This window comes from Pinus tabuliformis, chromosome 8 (assembly GCF_031772625.1).
Source record: "Pinus tabuliformis cultivar Carrire ecotype Pingquan chromosome 8, CPIR1, whole genome shotgun sequence".
NCBI classification, from domain to species: domain Eukaryota; kingdom Viridiplantae; phylum Streptophyta; class Pinopsida; order Pinales; family Pinaceae; genus Pinus; species Pinus tabuliformis.
This window is the reverse complement of record NC_142294.1, coordinates 1,430,561,395-1,430,574,653: the sequence shown is the minus strand read 5'-3', so window position 1 is coordinate 1,430,574,653 and position 13,259 is coordinate 1,430,561,395. Positions and strand designations below refer to the sequence as shown.

The 13,259-nt window shown below is 35.6% G+C and overlaps 1 pseudogene; it reads right to left on the bottom strand.

Moving 5' to 3' along the window:
• Nucleotides 1-1,703: 1,703 nt before the first annotated feature.
• LOC149241037 (UDP-glycosyltransferase 89B2-like) lies at nt 1,704-6,856 on the bottom strand (annotated as a pseudogene).
• Nucleotides 6,857-13,259: the final 6,403 nt, after the last annotated feature.

Below are 13,259 nucleotides of genomic sequence, written 5' to 3'. Positions count from 1 at the left end.
CACTAGGAATCTGAAATATTTTTTAGGCCATATGCAAAGTAAGCTTAAGATTAACTTCATTGATACACATCATCTTTATTTTTTAAAGGGACAATTTCATATCAAAACCAGCCAATACCATAAAGAGAACATAACAAATTAAACTCAGATTTATAAACATTATTATATGATGGACATGATTGTCCATTGAGACTGTAATTTTTCATAAATCAAGGCAACCTTATATATAAACACCATGACATGATGCAAGAACTATGGTCTCTTTTGTTTCCATAGTCTCAACCATGTAAAGTCAAACAAGTCTTCTAGTTAAATATTTTGACCAACACAGGCTAACTTTAATGAAAGCATATCATTAACTACCAAGGCTGCAATTTAAACATTCTGGCAATGACTGGAAATCTTCAGTTGAAACTCTACAATCCCTGTAAATCACATCATAGTCCACATAAAAGAAGTTATGGCACTGCTGTGTTAAAGACTGTAAATCTTTGAACATGAACTGAGGCCAGCAAAGGCATAATATATTTATCAAATATGAGCATAGATCCATTTAACTTAGTTCTAATAGATATCAGTATTTCGATGAATCTATGCAAATTTAAATTATTATTTCTCAACAAACCAATGGAAATTCAGAAAGTAATATACCTTTTTTAATTCCTTAAAAATATGACCAGATTCAATTTTTGATGGCTCCTCAACCAGCGCGATCAACTTTAACTTTGATGAAAACATATCATTAACTACCAAGGCTACAATTTAATCATTCTGGCAACGACTCGAAATCTTCAGCTGAAACTCTACAATCCCTGTAAATCACATCATAGTCCACATAAAAGAAGTTATGGCATTGTTGTGTTAAAGACTGTAAATCTTTGAACATGAACTGTGGCCAGCAAAGGCATAATATATTATCAAATATGAGCATAGATCCATTTAACTTAGTTCTAATAGATATCAGTATTTCAAACTTAAATTATTATTTCTCAACAAACCACCAAAAATTCAGAAAGTAATATACCTATGTTGCATGAGTTTCTGGAACGTGGGAATCTCCCATGTTGGGAACTTGGGTACGAGTGTCGAGAACGGCTAGAGGTTTCCCCAAAATTTACAGAAACGACTAATTGTGAACGGTAATATTATATAATAAAAAAAAATTAAAAATTAAAAATTAAAAAATATATAATTATATAATAATCAAAATTAATATTAAATCAAAATATTCAAATATTAGAATCAATTTAAATATAAATATCTCTTATATAAATATATTCTTTGGGTGTCTCTCTTCCTGAGTCTCTCCCTTTTATATATATAAAATATTAAAATGTCAAGTTCATTATCAGTTCTCTGACACATGACCAGTGTTTCAAACAATCTACCTTAAAAATACAAAGGAAAAATTTTACCTATGTTTCTGAGAAAAAGTAAAACGACTCTAATGGTTAAGCATTGATTGCCACATACAATATGCACACAATCTTCTGCGATACATATACATTCAAAAAAAAAATTACTCATCAGCATGACAACCTAGATATCACCCTTACATTGAGGTGTCACACGCTTCCTTAACCCATCAAGAGATTGCTCCAGTTTCTCAATTAAGGATATCAGTGTTAAGGATGTCTTTGGCCTTTCTTCCTACGAAGGTTTCAAAAAAGCCTCATGTTTTGTGGGCAGTTCAACATATTTGTCTACATGCTTTGTATTCCCCAACTCCAGGGAACGCGGGAACTCTGAAAAAAACAGTCTTCAAAGCTCCCGGAACTTTCCCAAGCTCCCATTACAGCTCCCACAGAAAAGGGAACGTTCCCATATAGTTCCAAAGCTTCCGGGAGCGCGGGAACCACTGGAATGGGTTTCCCACCTCTAAGGAGTGGTTCCTATGTAACAGAGTAATATACCCTTTTTAATTCCTTAAAAATATGACTAGATTCAATTTTTGATGTCTCCTCAACTAGCACGATCAGCGTTTTAAGCTCACTTACACAGTCTTCCATGTTTTTGTAGGAGGATCCCCCTTCTTGCACTGCCGTTCTAGCCTCCTTGCTTAGCTCCTCTACTCTTTTCATTTCTTCTCCTTCTCTTCCCAACAATCGTTTAACTACAATTCTCAAGTCATCTCTGTTGGGTACTGCGGTAGTGTCCTCACATAACCTGACTCCAACCTTAAGATAATCAACTAATAATATAGCATCTATGTATTGATCTACAGTCATAGGTCATGTTATCACTGGGATTCCTAGTATGATGCTCTCCAAGGTAGAATTCCACCCGCAGTGGGTAAGAAAAACCCCAACAGAAGGGTGTGAGAGGATCAAGAGCTGTGGTGCCCAACCTTTAATTATCATACCTCTTCCCCTCATTCTCTCTTCAAAACCTTGTGGAATAGCACCATATTCATCAGCAGGCATACCATTTGGAGGATCCCTAATGACCAATATGGACTCTTCACTTGCCTCGAGCCCTGTTGCCATCTCCTGGATTTCTTTATTTGAAAGGCAGGCCTGGCTGCCAAAGCAAATATAAATTACAGACTTCTCTTTCCGAGAGTCAAGCCATTGAAGACATACCGAGTCATCGATTGAAGGGGGTTTCCCTCTTTCAATCATGCTTCTTCCCCACTTGGCCTTGAACACAGCAGGAGGAAGTAGAGGACCCATAGACCAAACAGGCCTACCTGAAACTCTCTGCACATGGTCTATGTAAATAGCTTCTAAATCATAGAAGGTGTTGATAATTGAGACTTTGATACAAAATCTAACACAATACTGCTATAATCGACGATGAGGAAAACATAGATCATAAAAAAATGCGAAAATCTACTATCCCCAGCACACCATCGTCCTGGGTCCATCAAATAGAAATTCATTCATGTCACAGATCTGATTTGATGTAACAGTGAATGAACAAACGTCTTCAGTGTAAACTTCAATCAAATTAAAACCATTTCCCATATTTGATTTTGATGCAATAGTAAATGATTAAGAGTATTTAGTTGTGGACATTCGCATAATTTCATGGTCGTCACACTGAGCCATACTGAAAAAGCTTTGCAGCGAAGTAATGAACAAACACTAGGAATCTGAAATATTTTTTAGGCCATATGTACAGTAAGCTTAAGATTAACTTCACTGATACACACCATCTTTAATTTTTTTAAAGGGACAATTTCATATCAAAATCAGCCAATACCATAAAGAGAACATAACAAATTAAACTTAGATTTATAAACATATTATATGATGGACATGACTGTCCATCTAGACTGTAATTTACATAAATCAAGGCAACCTAACTTCACTGATACACACCATCTTTAATTTTTTTAAAGGGACAATTTCATATCAAAATCAGCCAATACCACAAAGAGAACATAACAAATTAAACTTAGATTTATAAACATTATTATATGATGGACATGATTGTCCATCTAGACTGTAATTTACATAAATCAAGGCAACCTCATATATAAACGCCATGACATGGTGCAAGAACTATGGTCTCTTTTGTTTCCATAGCCTCAACCATGTAAGGTCAAGCAAGTCTTCTAGTTAAATATTTTGACCAACACAGGCCAATTTTGATGAAAGCATATCATTAACTACCAAGGCTGCAATTTAAACATTCTGGCAACGACTGGAAATATTCAGCTCAAACTTTACAATCCCTGTAAACCACATCATAGTCCACATAAAAGAAGTTATGGCACTGCTATGTTAAAGACTGTAAATCTTTGAACGTGAACTGAGGCCAGGAAAGGCATAATATATTTATTAAATATGAGCATAGATCTATTTAACTTAGTTCTGATAGATATCAGTATTTAGATGAATCTATGCAAATTTAACTTATTATTTCTCAACAGACCAACAGAAATTCAAAAAGTAATATACCTTTTTTAAATCCTTGGAAATATGACCAAATTCAGTTTTTGATGGCTCCTTAATGAGCACAATCAGCTTTTTAAGCTCACTTACACAGTCTTCCATGTTTTTGTAGGAGGATCCCCCTTCTTGCACTGTTGTTCTAGCCTCCTTGCTTAGCTCCTCTGCTCTTTTCATTTCTTCTCCTTCTCTTCCCAACAGTCATTTAACTGCAATTCTCAAGTCATCTCTGTTGGGTACTTTGGTGGTGCCCTCACATAACCTGACTCCAACCTTAAGATAATCAACCAATAACAGAGCATCTATGTATTGATCTGCAGTCATAGGCCATGTTATCACTGGGATTCCCAGTATGATGCTCTCCAAGGTAGAATTCCACCTACAGTGGGTAAGAAAAACCCCAACAGAAGGGTGTGAGAGGATCAAGAGCTGTGGTGCCCAACCTCTAATTATCAGACCTCTTCCCGTCATTCTCTCTTCAAAAACTTGTGGAATAGCACCATATTCATCAGCAGTCATACCATTTGGAGGATCCCTGATGACCAATATGAAGGACTCGTCACTTGCCTCGAGCCCTGCTGCCATCTCCTGGATTTGTTTATTTGAAAGGCAGGCCTGGCTGCCAAAGCAAATATAAATTACAGACTTCTCTTTCCGAGAGTCAAGCCGTTGAAGACATACAGAGTCATCAATTGAAGGGGGTTTCCCTCTTTCAATCATGCTTCTTCCCCACTTGGCCTCGAACACAGCAGGAGGAAGCAGATGACCCACAGACCAAACAGGCCTACCTGAAACTCTGAAACTCTCTGCACATGGTCTATGTAAATAGCTTCTAAATCATAGAAGGTGTTGATAATTGAGACTTTGATACAAAATCTAACACAATACTGTTGTAATCGACAATGAGGAAAACATAGATCATAAAAAAATTATGCGAAAACCTACTACCCCTGCACACCATCTTCTTGGGTCCATCAAATAGAAATTCATTCATGTCACAGGTCCGATTTGATGTAACAATGAATGAATAAACGTCTTCAGTGTAAACTTCAATCAAATTAAAATATTTTCCCAGATTTGATTTTGATGCAATAGTAAATGATTAAGAGTATTTAGTTGTGGACATTCACATAATTTCATGGTTGTCACACTGAGCCATACTGAAAAATCTTTGCAGAGAAGTAATGAAAAAATACTAGGAATCTGAAATATTTTTTAGGCCATATGTACAATAAGCTTAAGATTAACTTCACTGATACACACCATCTTTATTTTTTTTAAAGGGACAATTTCATATCAAAATCAGCCAATACCATAAAGAAAACATAACAAATTAAACTCAGATTTATAAACATTATTATATGATGGACATGACTGTCCATCTAGACTGTAATTTACATAAATCAAGGCAACCTCATATATATACGCCATGACATGGTGCAAGAACTATGGTCTCTTTTGTTTCCATAGCCTCAACCATGTAAGGTCAAGCAATTCTTCTAGTTAAATATTTTAACCAACACAGGCCAACTTTGATGAAAGCATATCATACCAACCTGTAAAATTGGTTATGGTTTTATTCTACAAAGCTATGCTTTGAAATGTTATCATTAACTACCATGGCTGCAATTTAAACATTCTGGCAACGACTAGAAATCTTCAACTGAAACTCTACAATCCTTGTAAATCACATCATAGTCCACATAAAAGAAGTTATGGCACTGTTGTGTTAAAGACTGTAAATCTTTGAACATCAACTGATGCCAGCAAAGGCATAATATATTTATCAAATATGAACATAGATCCATTTAACTTAGTTCTGATAGATATCAGTATTTAGATGAATCTATGCAAATTTGACTTATTATTTCTCAACAAACCAACGAAAATTCAGAAAGTAATATACCTTTTTTAATTCCTTAAAAATATGCCCAAATTCAGTATTTGATGGCTCCTCAACCAGCTCGCTAACCCATGCAATATCTGGCTGATCGACAACAGATGTATTATATTCCTTCTGTACTTGGTCTTTCCAGAACTTTCTGTAGATCTCAACCCTTAGCTTCTTTCCTGATTCCAATGGATGAAGCCCACAAAGAACAACACTTTCAGATGAATATTGATCATCCTCCTTAACATAATTCTAGGAAACATATTGATTTATTTTTTAAATTTCATCTTGCAGATTCATAGTTTTAAAATTAGTAACAACATCTCCCACATCACAACCTGGGGATCCCAAGCTGGAATGAGGGAAAGATCCTGATGAAACAGAACTTGAGCTTGGATTCAAGCTATTGAATACATATCGAGTCATTGATTGAAGGGGATTTCCCTCTTTCAATCATGCTTCTTCCCCTCTTGGCCTCGAACACAGGAGGAGGAAGTAGAGGACCCACAGACCAAACAGGCCTACTTGAAACTCTCTGCACATGGTTTATGTAAATAACTTCTAAATCATAGAAGGTGTTGATAATAGTACCCCAACTTTTTACATTCAAATTCATGGAGCATCTCATGAATTCAGAGGTAGGATTGGACCTCTTATAGGCACAAGCTTTGATACCTTGGAAAACTAACAGGATGAGGAACTTCAGGAATATGGACTGTATCATCATTTGATGATACTTGCTTATGTGGCATGTATTTCCGCAGAGAATAGATGACAGAAACATCGAAAGCACTAGATGGGTGATACACTAGCCTCAGTATACCGAGCTTGGTAGCTGTGTTCTGAGTCCATCCGAGGAAGAAATCATTGATAATGCAAACAGGAGGGCCGAACTCATAATCTTAGCTCTTCTTTTGCTATTGGAACCAATCTTCAATTGGACGAGAAAGCTCCTAAAGAGGCCATGGGATGCAAGGGTGTGGGTGAGGTCAAGCAAGGAAGTCATATGGCCCTGTGCTAGGAATGGGAATACAAGAATGTGAGGCCTTTTCTCCATGTTCTCTGCCATTGCAGTCTTGTCAAGTTCATTTTAAGATTTGGGCTCATTTTAAGTTTCAGAGTAGTTATAGTCAATGGAAAACTAGAGGAGAGGTTGGGCCTCTCACTAAGTGAAAAAAACAAACAATTGAGCTTGATCAATTAGTAATGAAAAGCGTATTAAGAGGTTTTCTGATTAAGAATATCATATTAAGAGCAGGGTATGTAAGAATAATTGGGGATTTTCAGAACAGGGGAGCCATGGACTGGACTGAGGTTCACAGTGTCGGAACTGAGGACCTCGTCTGTGAAGGTCCTATTGGCATAAGAGTAACAATATTGGCAGAGGCGGTACACGCTGTGGGAACTGGAAAATTGTCGGACTCTTTTGTGCAGACGGGTGCGCTGCAGTGGATAGGTCGGTAAGAGGTGGAGAGAATGGGGTTGAAAGTTAAACCAAGAGCCAATAAGGGATTGCATTCCAGCCATGACAGCTCGCTGCTTGTATCGACCACCATTTCTTGTTTCTGAGGTGGGTTGCCCTCGACAATGCCCGTTGAACATGGAAATAACCCTGCAACTAGACGCATGGAAGGACTTAACAATAAAACACTTATGTTTGGCGAATTGTAAAGGGTTCACAACACATTACCTGTACTGAAGGATTCAAGTGTCTTCCTCGGTGCTGGAAGCCCTTGAATACATAACAACCCGAGGACCTGCAAGCAAGGAGAAAACAAAAAAAGAATGAACAGGGCATAGAAAATTTTACGGGCGAATGTTCGCCCTTTGGTGAAATTAAGCGGTTTTAAATTTTTAGTGGCCGAATATTTTGTATCATAGTACATTTTTACAAATCACCTCAAATAGCCCACCTTATTTTAAGGGAGAGGGTAAAAAAGGTAAATTTAGCCCTTGAAATTAGGAGTTAGAACCTTCCATTCGCCCATTTTCAAGAATAGGTTTTATTTAAGTGAATCCATTCGCCCATTTTCAAGAATAGGTTTTATTTAAGTGAATCCTATGGGCCAAAGGCCCAAATACCATATTTATAAAAGAGGTATGGTAAATTAATAAAAATATAAATAAATGAGAGGTATGGTAAATAAATAAAACATTTTTTATATTTACTCCATAAGTCACCTTATATACATGCAAGGGTGTAAACAAATAAAAATATAATTAAAGTGGAGGTATGGTAAATAAATAAAACGTCTTTTTATACTTACTCAAAAGGTATGGTAAATAAATAAAAATATAAATAAACTAGACACATGGTAAATAAATAAAACCTCTTTTTATATTTAGTCCATAACCCTCATTCTATTTACGAAGGCTCAAGAAAGAGGTTTTATTTAAGTGAATCCTATGGGCCAAATACCATATTTGTAAAAGAGGTATGGTAAATTAATAAAAATATAAAAAAACGAGAGGTATGGTAAACAAATAAAACATTTTTTAATATTTACTCCATAAGTCACGTTATATTTAAGAACACTAAAAAAATGCATTATATTTAGGTGAAACCTATGGGCAAAATACTATGGGACAAATACCATGGACTAGATTGTTATTAATACCATGCAAAAAAATATTATTAAACCTAATATTAGTATTAATAAAAATAAAAATGGCACATGGTATTGACCCATGGTATTCACGAATGTAGCCTATTTAAATGGGGGAATTAAACCAGCATAGAACCATCTTTACTCTGGATCTACTAACCCCTGAGAGGTATTAAATATCGTGATATGCAAACTAGCATAGAGTGAAAAAATATTTGATCCGATCAAGAGTAAAAATGGATGTTGTAATTTAATGTATGTTAAACATTTTAGTTTGGTTAAAATAAAAATCAACTATTAATTTTATTAATTTTTATAAATTACTAATAGTAATTTTTAAGCTCCAGGTTTATGATAACCCATGGTATTGACCCATGGTAATACCATGGTATTCATGTGAGCATAAACTATTTAAAGGGGAAATTCTATCATCTTAGATCCATCTTAATTCTGCGTCTACCAAGTGCTCAGAGGGCTAAATAGATTTCATCCCCCTAAGAGTGGTAGACGTGGAGTTAAGATGGATATAGGTTGGTTTTTATGATAATGAAGATATTAAATAGACTTAGGAAATTGTATTGTAAAAACATCTTAAGGTGAATGGTTAAAGCATAGACATTGGAAAAGTATATTTGTATACTTTTGTTTTAAACTGAAACAAATCCAGGGCTAAAAGGAATGGATTGATTGCACTAGTCATCCTTCTATAACTTTCCAACATATGCTGGAGTAAACAGATTGTAATTTGAGTAATTTTTCTAATTGCAAACAAGAACATACTTGTGTATTAGCAGGGTGGTTATGAGGTCCCTAGAAGTGATGAATTTGAATTTTTCTTGGTTTTATATATAGTATTAGGTTTTTTCTCATGCTTTCTATGAATGGCACGGGTGAATTTTACCCTACACCCACTAGGTTATGGATATGTAATTTCGGTAATTTTGATTTCAAAAGATATTTTAAAGAAATGCAATGATTTCATTTGTGTATTCAATAAACACAAGATTTTATAATTGAGTAAAATATTCGCCATTGCTGGTGAGAGATTCGCCAAAAAATTATATATACATATCATATTATTGATAAAATCGTCTTCCATTTTTCCTATATACCATGGAGATTCGCCCATTTATTATACATGTAAATTTAGGGGGGGTTCTTAAAATTTTCCCTGGAACAGGGTTAGGGTTAGATGCACCCAGTGGAACCACCGAACAGAGTTCAAAGAATTGGAAATGAGACCATGGTTATAACAGTGTAAATCAAGATTTAGTTGATTTGACGGTTAATAGCATCTAATGGTGGAAAAACATTTAATCATCTAACAATGGATCTGATGACTAAGATTATGACAAAAAGACAGTTAGGGGAATGATTTCAAAGGGGAACGCCTTCCGGCGTAATTAAAAATAAAAAAATATATAAAAATTTAATTTATATATATATAATTTTAATAAAATTAAAATTAAAAATATTTATATATATAATTTTTTCCGATATAAATATAAATAATTTTATTAAAAATTAAAGTAGATTGATTTTAACTTTAAAAAAATAAATTTTGAATATTAAATCTTAAAGTCTTACAGAAACATTTTAGAAAATCTATCCCTTATTTGTCCTTATTTGTTCTAAGTTGGAAGGTAACAATAATTAAAACATTGACCCCGAAAATCCTATAGAAAAGCTCCGAAAGAATATCCCCTATTTGATATTAATTAATTTGATAGTGCACAACAGTCAAAACGTAATACTCGTTAATTGTTATAAATAATTTTAGAAAAATGAAGCACTAGAATGGCATACCGATGCTTATCTAGATGGAGAATGACAATTGCTCACTGCAAAACCAAAAGTGTCGTTTTCTTCTCCAATAATCATAGAGTTACAGATTGCTAGACACCATTCTTTACTTCTTAATGAATGGTGAGCTGTTGGTCCCAATGATAATATCTTGCAAGCGTTTTGTTTAGGGGACATATTTTGGAGTAGTATCCCTTCTATGTCACGTCGTCCATGAATGAAGGTATAGCTGTTGGGTCCCTATAATACTAGTGATTACCCCATTACTATTGTAGTTATACCCCTTATTTATATTGTTGTGCCCCTATTACCCCCATATTGTTATTTCTGTGCCCCATAGAATCCCTCTATTGTTATTTTTGTGGCTTTATATTATTATTGTTAGGTCGGCTGGATTATATTGTGACTCCCTAGACTCCTATATATAGAAATGAGGTTTTGTCATTTGTATCATCCAAGAATTGTTCATTTATGTAATGTAAAGGAGGTTGCCCCCTCGAAGAGGCTGAATTCTAAGGCGTTGATCTATCTTTTCTATCTTTTCTTGAGCTGGTTTCATAACATTTGGTATCAGAGCTTTGGATTCTAGGGTTTCGCTGCTCCAAACAGGTCATCGTGGAATTTTCGCTATAACTCGTTTTCTGTGACGTTTCAGAAGTCGCAAAAAAAACCCATTTGAGAAGAAATCATGCTGAACCTTGGGTCCGAATTTCAGAGCTTTTCGCGCGATATTTGCTGAGATATGATCTGAGGAAGTTGGTCTTTTTGCAGACTCCTGAATTACATTCAAAACAGGTGACCTGGGGAAAATCGTCATAACTTTCTCTCTGGGGATCGGATTGAAATTTCGTAAGAAGGTACAGAAAGAGGACGGACTGTAGTTTCTTGTGTGTGTGTTTCAAATTCAAAGGTTGAAACAGTGACTCGTGGCACGTCGTACAAGTTCGCTCTACTGAACCAGTCTAAAAACAAGTCACTGTGGGAGATTTCACATAACTCTTCCTTGGAGAATCCAATTTGGCTCAGACTTGTGGCATTGGAAAGAGGACGCAGAAGGCTACTACAAGTAGCAATTTCAGAATTGGATGATCCAAAAATTACAGAGATATATCAGATTCAATATCAGGCTTCTATAAAGTGAAAAAAGGTGTGTAGTTTTTTTTTTAAATTTTTGTGTAAGCTTGGTTTAACGGAATTCAAAGGGCATAGTAAAGCATTATTATCGGTAACTGATGCCCCGAGGAAAGAAAATGCAAACACCTAGTAAGGAACCTGAAAGCTCTAGCATGACCCATGAAGAAGAGGAAGAAATGCTACATGATATATCAAAATTACAAGAACAAGTGCAACAAATGTCACGCTCACAAAAGCTAACAGAAGCTAAGATAAGTGGCGTGGAATCTAAGATAAATGGCATGGAATCTAAGATAAAAGGCGTGGAATCTAAGATAAAGGGCATGGAAGCTAAGATGGATGATTCGAAGACAGATTTGAAGAGAGACATGGCAGATTTGAAGATAGATATGAAGACAGACATGGAAGAATTGAAGAAGTTGCTACAAGAAAGGGTCACTAATGGTGAAAAGGTAGTAAAGGAAACTCATGATGAGAACAAAAGAAATGTTAATCATGATTCCATAGATGCTAATGTTGGATCGAAGAATCACCATATTCCAAAAATCGATATGAGGAAGTTTGATGGCAAGGATCCCGCCACATGGATATTACAGATGGAGCAATTCTTCGATCTCAATAATGTGCAAAACGCACAAAAGGTACGTATGGCAACTGTATATTTGGAACCAAATCAGTTTGTATGGTATCAATGGCTTTGCTCTCGTAAACAATTTATCACTTGGGCAATTTTTACGGAAGAATTGATAGCACATTATGAAGATACAAAAAGCAACACTTTTTTTAGCCAATTGATAAGTCTCAAACAAAAGGGTTCAGTAATGGAGCACATTGAGGAGTTCCAAAAATTGAACATAAGGGTAAAAGATATTCCAGAGGAGCATAGGATTGATGTGTTCATAGGGTCTTTAAAGGATAATATCCAACATGATGTTCGCCTTTGGGAACCTGATTCATTAGAGAAGGCATTCAGGTTAGCAAGAAAAATGGAAAGCAAAATTATGGCAACCAGGAAGCATACCACTCACAACTATAAAGACGGAAGTGTTGTTGCCCCTAGTCTTCCACAACCTATAAGGTTGACACCACAACAATTGGAAGAAAAAAGAGCAAAAGGGCTTTGTTACAGTTGTGATAGCAAATACACTAAAGGTCATAAGTGTGCTGAGAAGAAATTATTCTACATAGATTGTGAAGAGGAAGAAGAAAAGGAGCAAGAAAGGTCAAAAGAAGAAGATATACTTCAGGAACAAAGCCTAGATGAAGAAAAAATAAATCCGACCATATCTTGTAATGCATTGGCGGGAATTACCACTCCTCAAACCATCAAGATAGAAGGACAAATCAAGAAGAAAAAGGTAATAGTGTTGATTGATTCAGGAAGCACCCACAATTTTATTCATTGTAGGGTAGCAAAAGAATTGAATTGCTTCCTATATCCAGCACCAGAGTGTCAAGTGATGATTGCAAATGGAGGAACAATAAATTGCTCTGGAAAGTGCCATAATATCAAGCTATCCATGGGAGAATATGTATTGACTAGCCCAATGCTTTCCATTCCAATGGGAGGTGCTGATGTTGTACTAGGAGTCCAATGGCTACAATCCTTGGGTACAATAGCTTTTAATTTTCAAGAACTTTTCATCAAATTTTCTACGGAAGGAAAGGAAGTTGAATTAAGGGGTATTGCAGGGAAACCAGGAAAGATAATCAGCTCTAATGGTATGACAAAGCTTCTAAAAAAGGAGCAAAGAGGTGTAATTGCACAATTATGTTCGCTAGATGTTTCCACATTGGAATCATCTATTTCTCCAGATCTCCAAAAAGTCCTGGACAATCATTCCAAGGTATTTGAGACTCCCAAGGTCTCCCACCTATGCGTGATCATGATCATGCTATTCATCTGATTCCAGGAAGTGTTCCTCCAAA